Genomic DNA, 11,025 nt, shown 5'->3' with positions numbered 1-11,025 from the left:
TTCTGCTATAGCTGTTCTATCATCCCAAGCAGTATAGTTTGTTTGTTTGTTGTTGTTGTTGTTTTTACAATAATCATTTTGTTATCTAATTGCTGTGAGATAGGGTTTCCTCCACAATGGCAGGAAAGGACTGAACTCAATTTGCCATGGGGGCCTGAGACAGGCCCCTCAGGGAGTTTCCTGATGGCAAAGGCAAAGGATTATCTTGTCTGTCCCTTATTGATCTACATTTGTTAGTCCAATATTTGCCTTTATCATACCTATTGTATACTCCATAGGGAGAAGCATTCTGTTATCATTGTTACTTGAAGAAACATTGTTTCTAGGAATGCCCTGTTTACATTCCCTTTTTAGGTGGCCTTGTTTACCATGATTAAAGCATCTGACATTATTATTTTCTTCAAACCTCCTGAAATCACCTCTGCTATCCATGTATCAGCATGGTCATAAGATTCAATATTAATTGTATCCTGGATCCATTCTTCTAAGGCTGCTGATCTTGCCTTTAATGGCCTAATTACTCTTTTGCATTCTGCACTAGCATTCTCAAAAGCCAGAGATTCAATTATTATTTGCCTAGCTTCTGAATTTGGTATCATTCTGTTACTGCTGAAGACGGCCTTTGTAAGAAATCTGTGAAGTTTTCTTTTGGGCCCTGTATAACTTTTGTAAATGACTCAATTTTCTTCCTTCTTCAATTCTGTCCCACACATTCATGGTTGTCATGTGGCATAGAATTAGGGTGTGGTTATCATATAAAGATTGTCTTTGTATATCAGCACATTCATCATCTCCAAGAAATTAATCCTGGGAAATCTCCATACCTCTGTCCCTACATCATTGTCTATAGTCTTAGTCTCCTCTTTCCACCAGGTTCTCCCCTGTAACTGTAGACTAGCCTCTAGGACAGCTGTAATCAATTCTTTCCAGTCCTGAGTGATAATTCTATTACAACTAATCATGAGTTTAACATCTGCTTTCCAAAGGAGAATGCATATCATATGAGATAATAGCTTCTTTAAATCTCCTCAAATCTAACATTTCCACAGGATTCCAGTTAGCTCATACACAGTCTTGAGCATTTGGCAGTTCCTGTATGGTTACCAGGTAGATTAAGGTTGGTTGTTTGAAAACAGTCTGTTTCTTTATAACTGTATAATTCAATGCTGAGATAAGTTCACCTTTAAATTCTTCTCTCTGGGTCTGAATTTCTCTATGATTTGTTTTAACAAGTTTTTTTTTTATCTTGGCATTCAAATTAATCAACCTTTTTAATGCTAAAATAAAAATGATCAAACAAATAATATTCATAATTGAAATTATGTAAATCCCATGAACATTAATTATCCTCTCTTTTAATTGTTCCATTTTCAGATTGCCTAATGTGTTATCAAACAGAGACCAAATTCCCTCCATTGTAAAAATGTTTCACATTTTTAATGTGGGAAAAATTCTCTTTTAACTAATTCCTCCCTTTAAGATACCTTAATCGGGGGGCTCTCTGCTCTCATTGCTCATCAGTCATAAGAGAGTCCAAGCTTGGAGCTTGAAGAGAATAAAGGCTCTTTGCCTTTATATGCGGTGTTTGGTCTCCATGGTGGTCTTTTGGGGGTCCTGTGATCTTGGCATAACATTTGGAGGCTCACCCAGGATCCCACAAGCCCACTGGGACCACTACCTGTAGAGCCTTCTAAGTCAGCGGTATGTTTTCTTTGTGTCTGTGTTCTTTTGTGTTTTCTATGGTCTGGTTTTGTTTGGATATCCTTTGTAAATGGGATTTTGGAATATCCTTTTGTAAGTAGGCCTTTGGGCCATTTGGATCACCTTTTTAAAGTGCCCAAAATTTGTAAGTACCTTCAGGTGTGTGAATTTGAGATGGCATGGGTTGCTGTCATGGGATCAACATGAGGCTGGAGTCTTTTTGGTTTTGGTTTTGGTTTTGTTGTCTTGTGTGTTGTAACAAGTTTTGTTTGCCTTTCTGTTGGAATGTCCTACCTATATTAATGTGTAAATATGTGAAAAAGTGGCTACAGGTATGAATGTTTTATGCCTGAGCTTGTATGTGTGTTATGACTCCTGATGAAATCTGTGCATGGACAGCCTTTGGGGGCAGATGGCCAGCAGAATGGGATGGAGGGTCCCTTTGGTTGGTCTGGGACAAACTAAGAGTACCCACATTGCTTTCTTGCTCTCTGATGGAGCACACAACAGTGGGCAGGGGAGCATAATGATGTGGTGCCACATGTCACGTGAGCTACAGCCAGACCAAGCATCTGGGCACTGGGGCAGTCCATGAGCATTGTGGGGCCCAGACATAGCTGGCAGGTTTGGGCTGGGCCTCTCCATGTGGAGAGCCATAAGGGAGAGCTGGCAGGAGCCAGTGGGAGCCTCAAGGAGATCAGAGAGCACCTGAGCCAGGCAGGGGCTGGTGGAGAACTTACTGCCCCTCCAGGGTCACAGCTAAGGAGTAGCCTACAGGTCCAGGGGCCCAGCTGGGGACAGGGAGTCTCTTCCAGTTTGCCAGTCTGCACTTGAAAATCTGGGAACAACAGTGATCTTCTGTCCCCATGGTGCACACTTTCCTGTTCCTCTTCCTCTTCCAGGTTGATGGGTGGGGCTCCCAAGACCTGCCCTGGGGTTAGCTAAACCTGACAGAGGTTTAGCTCCAAGAGTGGAATGTCACTGCCTATGTTATAAGGCTAACCAACAGTTTCTTGTCTGTGGTACAGTGCTGATGCAAATTTAGAGTTATTCTTGTTATGGCATATACACGTATTTCTGTTCTTGTTTAATATATTCTAGCTTTACAATATATTCTAGACTACTGAGGAAAATCACAAGAAAGACTTTGGTTAAGAGTTTCTGTGCTTAACAATAAAAAAGAAGAGAAAAAGCAGAATTTATCTGGAGTAAATGTCTGAGGGATCAAAGAAATGGACTAAGGGTATGTAGAAGGTTGTAGAAAGTCAGAAGGGATATGAGGGGATGTGAATTATTTTTGTTATGGTTCTTGTACCTGCAAATACTGAATTTAAAAGTTAATTCTGGTTGGTTTTAATTTTAAAATTAGCTGATGATTCTGCAAACTGTTTATGTTAAAATGGATATATATATATGTATATATGTATATATGTATGTATGTATGTATGTATGTATGTATGTATGTATGTACATGGACATATATATGACCTTGATATTACTACATGTATGAGTGTAAACTAGCTTTAACTGTATGTACAAGTGTGTAACTTGGATCCAACTATGTGTATGTGTGCAAGTAATTATTGTTTAGAAAAACATGTTTTAAACAGCAACCTTGTGGTTTTCTTCCATCTTGGCTGGTGACCTCATGGGCAGCTATGTGGCTGACAACCACCTTTTACTAAAGGTTATAAAGATCTATTCAAGTTAACAAAAGCTAATTTAGAGTTTTACACCTAAGTACTTATGTCTTTACCAAGTGTTCAACAGCAAGTTTCTAGAGTATTTAAATAGCTAAATATATTTGATAAATAAGGTATTTGATAAACATTAAAGCTATACCTCAATGCTTTTATACACAAGAGTAGGGCCAAAGAAATGGTCTAAGCTTCTAAGTAAAAAAACGAAAAGAATTATAAATGAACCTCAGATATTGAACTTTGATATTATTTGCAATTTTGGAGCTTGGTTTTACTTTGTACATATTGTGGTGATGTCATGTTTTCTCCCTCTTAATATAAAAGAAGGTATTTCATTTTTTATATTGCAGAAAGACATTTGAGAGATCTTAATCATTTTAAGAACAGTTTTTAAAATATTTAAATTTTTAAGGCTATGGGACATTTTCAGTTTATAAATGCTCTATATTGTTAATATTTGGACTTAAAATAAAGGCTAAAAATTAGGGTCACAGCCATCAGCTACAAATACCAACCAGAAACTGGGATGTTCATTTCTTGTGATGCAGCAAGAAAATGACCTAAGCAGTCTGGCAAAGGGCTTGAAACACCTTCTGACTCCATGAGTCTTGACCCTTTGGGAGTTGAAATAATTTTTTTTACAGGAGTAGCCTAGGACCACCTATATGTCAGATGTTTGCATTGAGATTCAACAATGGCAAAACTGCAGTTATGAAATAGCATTGAGAAAGTTGAGAACAAGTGAGGCTTAAAAATGTATGCCTAGCCTCCTTGCCTTTGTGCCTAGGACCAGTCTCAGCAGTTTCGGGGATCCAAAGGATGGGATAGCTGGGAGGCACAGTAACAACTCAGAGACAGTGCTTGTGCAAGCTGACAGGTCACTTTGGGCTTCTGCAGTTGCTAAGTAGCTTCAACCATAGCTTCTGCTACAGCTTTTCTTTTGCCTTGGTAACCACAGTCTTTTATTATCATGAGCAAGGGGAAACAGAAAGGAAAGGGGAAGTCACCCAATATGGAGTATTCTCATGATTCCAAAGGTTATTCTTAGAAGATCACCAATATGTTCTTCATTATCTTTAATTAAACACAGAAACTATCCCAGGCTTAATGTCAGAGCAAACACAATCTAATTTTATTCTTTAATGATTATACAGTCTTCTGAGCATTTGACCCAGAGGCTGGCAATGTGTAATTTTGCAAAAAAGGTAAAAATAAGAAGAGTGGTTAATATATCAGACAGTCATTTCCTTCTCACACAGCCTGCTCTGACTACAATACCTCTGTAGCTGTCTAAATTTCTCCTCAGCCCTCTGCAAACACCAAGCCCCATGACTGGTGGGCCACAGTGACTTCACACAAGAAATCTGCCCCTGCAAGTCAGCAACTTTGCCCTTCTTATCCCAATAGTTCCAAGGAAGACCTAATCTAATTTATAGAGCTTCCATGAAAGGAAGCTCACCTTTCCTGGCATCTCTTTTCAATATAGGAACCCAATAAAACTTGCAGCAATCATTCCAACCATTGCCACATCGTCTCCACACTCCTTCAGGAGGAAATCAAAATATCTGAATTAAAGTTGCCATCTCCCTTTCTTGGTGGAGGCCACCATTTTCTCCTATCTTAGGTTCCCATACTTCTTGTTTGTCATCCCATCTACATGTTATTCCATCCACAGTCTTCAGCCAATACCCCTTAGGGTCTCAAGTTTTACACAATGCCCTTGGAATATATTCAGAAACTAAATTATTCATCATGGCTAAATTGAGTTCAGCGCTCTGATACACATCATACCATGTGCTATAGTTGACCACACATTTGGTAAAGTTTATCCAAGCCTGAAAAGCTTCCCCAGGCTGCAGGTTCTTTCCCATGACCTGCATAACTACCTTGACCACAGCCTGGGTGATCATCTGTGTATAATTTTCCATGAAATTTGTTTCATTCCCATCCCATTTCACAGAAAGTACCATTGGTCTAGGAACACATAACATGAAGATCAGATAGAAGAAAAAGATTAACATCACAAGAAGTAATTATATGGAGGAGAACGTGACATGTGCACACCATAAAGCATGACCTTGGGACACATAGGCATTTCTGCCTTTGCCCTTTAGAGGGATGCAAAACAGAAGATCCAGAGGGGAACACGTGGAGGGTTGGGGTCCAAAATCTCGGGTCCCTCATTTCCAGTTTCTGCTAGCATCACATCAGGCATCTTGCATGCAGTCCCGAGCACCTTTATTAAATTTGTTAAGCTATCTGAATATACTGAGCCGTATATATGTTTTATATTGATATTTTGTTTTGGTTTCTTTACTGAACCCGTATTTGATGCTAGAAGAGCTTCAGTTTAAAAATCATTGTTTTTAAGGCTACTAATTATAGACTATTAGAGATCATAAGTAAATAGTCATCGTATAAATAATCAGGTTCTTTAATTGTAGTCATGCTAAGTACTGATGTAATTAATTATAGTGATAATCCTTACTCAGTCCCTTGCATATGTTTTCAGGGTTGAGCTTAAAACAAGTAACTAGGAACAAAGTTTGTCTACTCAGATAAACCTGGACAGCCCTCATACTTCAGAACTGCAGATTATGGCATTTTAAATGTTGATCTAAAAGCTTATTATAACAGGCAGACTTCCAGATCCTAGCAGTAACCCAAGGTCTCCAAAGAAGATTATGTATGGGGTACCACAATGTCTCTGCCTGGATTATGGCAACACTGAACACAGATCAAGATGCCCCAGTGCAACACCTGCCATCAGGACCTGGCCCAGATTGTAGGCAAGCAGCAGGACACTAGAACTGATTGCACCCTTTTGCCTGTACAAAGTTTGGTTAGTATTCTGTGTCCCTATTCTACAGGAAATAAATTTGCCTTATGGGCCTGATGGTGGAAGAAGATAGATGCTGTCTGACTGAAGCCTCCAACACTATAGAGACCTGGGTATGGACTGGTCCCTGTCATTTATAGACTTGGAAGCTGCTTGGTCTTAGATATATTTATCCTTCTCAGATCTCTGATAGTACTGATAGTTATAACTTTGTCAGCTGGGCAGGATCAGACAACCAAATCCATAGCCAGTTTGTTAGCTCATTTTTAAGAGAATGTTCTAAGATATAAAAAAATTTAAATAAGTCAAAAAGGCTTAAATATGGGTCTAAGAAAGGTATGTGGATATGAAAGCTTATAAGCTTTGAAGATCTCAGAAACTAATTTAAGATATAAATGCAAGTTATAAAGCTATAAATAAATGATTTAGATTATGAGAAATATTTCAGATTGCTCTACCATTCTATGATATGATGGTTCAGAACTTAACATTTAATAGACTTCTGATAAGCTGATAGAATAATATTTACTGTTTAGTCACAAGCTCAACATTTTAGATTTATTTTAGTTGTCATCTATAAACCTAGAAGTGCTTCTCATCAGGTCAAAAATCTCTATCCAATTTATACCTGGCTCTTTAGACAGAAGGAAAATGCATATGCTTTTAACCCAAATCTATAAATCCTTTTGGGACTCAAAAGTATGAATCGACTTCTGCTATTTTGCATCACCTGTTTTGTCTATGATATGAATTTCAGTACAGACTGGTAATACTGATGTATCTAAAACTTTTATGTCATTTTTAAGGTAGTTCCTGTGGGCCTCAGAAGATTGAAAGTGTCATACAACCTGGATCCACTTCACAGAGGTTGAAAAGACACCAGAGAGCTTAAATTTTCCCCACTTGTCTATTCCTAAGGATGATATTTTTCTCTCTCCTGGTCTTGGGACTCCTGCTCTTTCCAGTTACTAAGAATGTGGCCCTAAGAGTTCCAAATAAGTTCATAAATTTTAACTTCTGTTCCTAGTTTCAACAGATTTCCACTTGGCTGACAGACACCTCCAAGCTTCAGTTGCTGACTACACTGTTGTAGATGACTATGAGCTCTGGATGACTATGAGCTCTGGACTTGCTAAAAGCTTGTGTGGGCTGGCCCAGGCAATGTGATTGTTCCCTGTCTTTACAGGGTCAGATAGTCACATGCTTCTAACAAATGCCCCATTGACCAGCCTTTGACTAGCCTTTTAGCCTTTTGGGGACCCTGACAATGGTGCCCCAATGCCAGCTTGAAGCAGTTCCAGAAGAGAATACATTGTTCCATGTTCCCTGTTCAGAAAAGGGTGAAATTTTGGGTCAAAAGGAAACTCCATGACATAGAGGCAAGATGGCCAACTATAATGCTCATTGATATACTAGGAAAATAGGTTCAGAGTTGTTGACTGATAAATTTATTAACTGAAATCATTCTGCCATAAGATAAGACACTTGACCTTCTTTGTGAAGAACCAAAGAGATAATATACAAGATCATAATCTGGTTGTACTCAAAGATCAGAATTACAGGGCCTTAGAAATGTCAATATATTGGGCTGGAGGGATAGCTCAGCCGTTAAAGGATAGGCTCACAACCAAAAATATAAGAAATGGCAATAGATACAGGTGTCGCTGTCCTAAAAAATCTGTTAGCTAATGGTTTGTAGGTCCCAATATCCTTGAATCCCTGGACAGGTAGGACTCATGATTGAGTCCTATCATTGGTACTTATGGAGGAGGGAATATGGAGGGACCCCAAAACAACTTTACCACACAGCTGCCAAGACAGGCTGAGGGGCCTAGACATAGCTTCTGTGACAGGCTTACTGGCAGGCAACACCCAGATCCAGGAAAAGCATTACACTAACACCACCCAGGGATCCACTCAGGGATGGGGAAGTACCTGAAATCCCCAAACATTCCAACCATTAGATAAGGTGCCTGGATGTCCGTGAGTCTAGCACACACCTGTTTTTGTTTTACAGATACCCTCACCCCAACCTCTGCTATGATAAGAATCCCACCCTGCCTGGACTCAGGGCTCTCTGCTCTCACCACTGCATTGGACAGAGAGAACAAGCTTAAAGCTTGAAGAAGATAAAGGTTTTTTTGCTTTTACATGCTGGGGCAGGTGGAAAGGGGAGAAGATATCTTAATTGACTCACCAAGTCGGCTGACTGAGTAGAACAAGTAGAAGTCCAAGGGAGTTTCAAAGGAGCTACCTAGTGTGAAAGACAGAAAGAGAGAACCCACAACCCACCAGGAGAGAAGAAGCCAAAGAGACTCCAGCTCATGTGGGGTAGAGACTCCGGCTGTAATCAGCTCAGGTCTGAGCTACTCAGCTTTATTTTGGCTTGGGGCCTGTAGGGCCACAGGGGCTTTTTAGTGAATTCATGTCACAAACATTAGGGTGCCAGATATAAGATAAACTGCCCAAAGGTCTTATTAATAAAAAACTCAGAGCCAGATATTGGGGTGAAAAACCTAGAGATAAGAGGAATAGGACAAGCCACAGACAACCTCACCTCACCAACTCCTCAGCTTCTAGAGAGACCTACTTCTTGTATACTCACACCTATATGCCTTTCTAGCCCTGCCATCTCACTTCCTCTCTTGGCCCAGCTATATTACTTCTTCTTCCTGCCCAGCTCTGTCACTTCCTGTCTGTCTGTACAGATCTCCAGACATTTATGGTTAACTAGTGTTGGGATATATTGGTAATATCTATCACCACAGTTGATCCATAGTAATTGTCCCCCTTTTTGTCTTGTGTCCTTGGACACAGTGTACCCTTTCTCCTCTGACTCCCCTTCTTCCTCCAGTGTCTTCCCTGCAATCGTCCTCTTCGTTCATCTTCTAACAAGAGCCCACACTATTGTCTACTCTTGGCTGCAATGCTATGGCTTCTTTTTTCACCACTTTGTTTTCTATATGTACTCTGCTAGAACAGGGGTCTGCACTTAAAAAACAAAACACAAGCCAGTTTCCACTTTTAAGGATGCAGACCCCATAGCAATACAATTCACCATCGACTTGTCTTTGTCCACAAAGTCATCTTCATTGTAATTACTATTTTGATGGTGCATGGTCCTTATCCATTTCTCATCTAAAGTATCTTTTGGATTAAAATTCTTCCATGTTGCTGATGATTGGGGTGTGTAATCTAGCAGACTACAGCAGCTGCCCTGCCACCCCACCAAAGCTCTTTCTTGGTTTTCACAAATAAATGTGGTTTTAGGGATACCTTGCATAGTTAATGTAATCTGGTGAGAAAAAAGCGTGTTTTACTGCCACAGCCATGTCCGACAGGAAGAGTAGAAGTCATAAAGCCAGCACAGCGGCTTGACCAAGACCCAGCAAAGCTGAGCCACGTGATGGCCACTGTGCCGCCTTTGGTTTTCATCTCCACCTTTGTGTGCTTGCGGGACTTGTAATATTTGTACAGTGTGGGGATATTGAATTGATGGAAAAATTTTTGTGTATCATTTATGCCTTCTCCAAGAGGTACTGCTTCTAAGCTTTCCCAGGACAGTCTGAAACATATTATCCCCCCCCACCTGCTTCTAGGGAAATATGCATATCTACTTGCAGGGCTTCCTTATGCCTTGGAGGTTGTGACACACATAAAGAAGGCAGAGGTCTCTTCATGAGGATAGGAGATATTCTTGAAACATCTGTCCCGGTACTTACACAAGAACAAGACATTCAAAACAAAGTAAACTCAAAAAGGTCAATAAGATTTTGGGGCCTAGAAGAGATAGCCACAGTTCAGTTGTAAGACCCTTCCCATTATACAGGCAACTGTGTGGCATATACAGCAACAAAGTTAGGTTAGCTGAAGTTACCTCAGCCCTACACAGAAACTTATACTGAGGAACAAAGTATAGAGTGGAAAGATGATAAAAGAGTGAGATATCAGGACCTCCATCTCTTAGAAAAGTTTGCTCAGGCAGAGCCACTATGGCGTCATATGACCAAGGAACAACAGAATGCCAGGATTAGACTTACAAACAAATTTTATAGTGATATAAACGTGAACATTGTATTATGGCAAAATTTGAATAATAACTGTAGCAGCTTTGGCCTGAAGATTTTTCTGGGGTACTCAGACCATTAAGAGTTAATAATACACTGCTTGGGACATGACCATATGCCCAGGCTGGCTTGAAAATTGGTTTCTGGTTTAATGTTCTTGTAGCCACAAAAACTACCAGCTTGAGAAGGCTGTCATATGCCTCTAGATTCTTAAAAATTGGATTATAGGGTTAATGAATAAAAATGATAACTCTGTTTTATTAATGATGTCAAAACTTGAGGGAAAATGATTGGAAATGATAAGTCTGTTCTGTCACAGTTTAGTCACAATGATGACTAAAAGATCAGCAAGAGGACTTAAAACATATGTCCCAAAACAGAAATGATATGTTTTAGAACAAGATGAATGTATCCCTGCTTACTAAATTCTGTATAAAAAAAAGGAACACTCTGGCTGCTAGTCAGTCAGGCTGCAAGATTCTCCCAACCACCATGGCCTGGCTCACTCCACTCACACCAACACCTTACAGTTTCTCCTGGGACCTGTCTACCACCAGGGATAGTTCCTGATATTTTACAAGACTGTTAAGACATGCCTTGAACTGTCAATAGGGTTCATAGGCAGATGTTTCTTTCTCATCTACTAGTTCCCAAATAACCTACATGGAGACTTAATATGAATTATAAATATGTGATCAATAGCTCAGGCTTGTTACTA

This window comes from Onychomys torridus, chromosome 5 (genome assembly GCF_903995425.1).
Source record: "Onychomys torridus chromosome 5, mOncTor1.1, whole genome shotgun sequence".
In the NCBI taxonomy this organism is placed as follows: Eukaryota; Metazoa; Chordata; class Mammalia; order Rodentia; family Cricetidae; genus Onychomys; species Onychomys torridus.
This window is presented reverse-complemented; position numbering follows the sequence as displayed.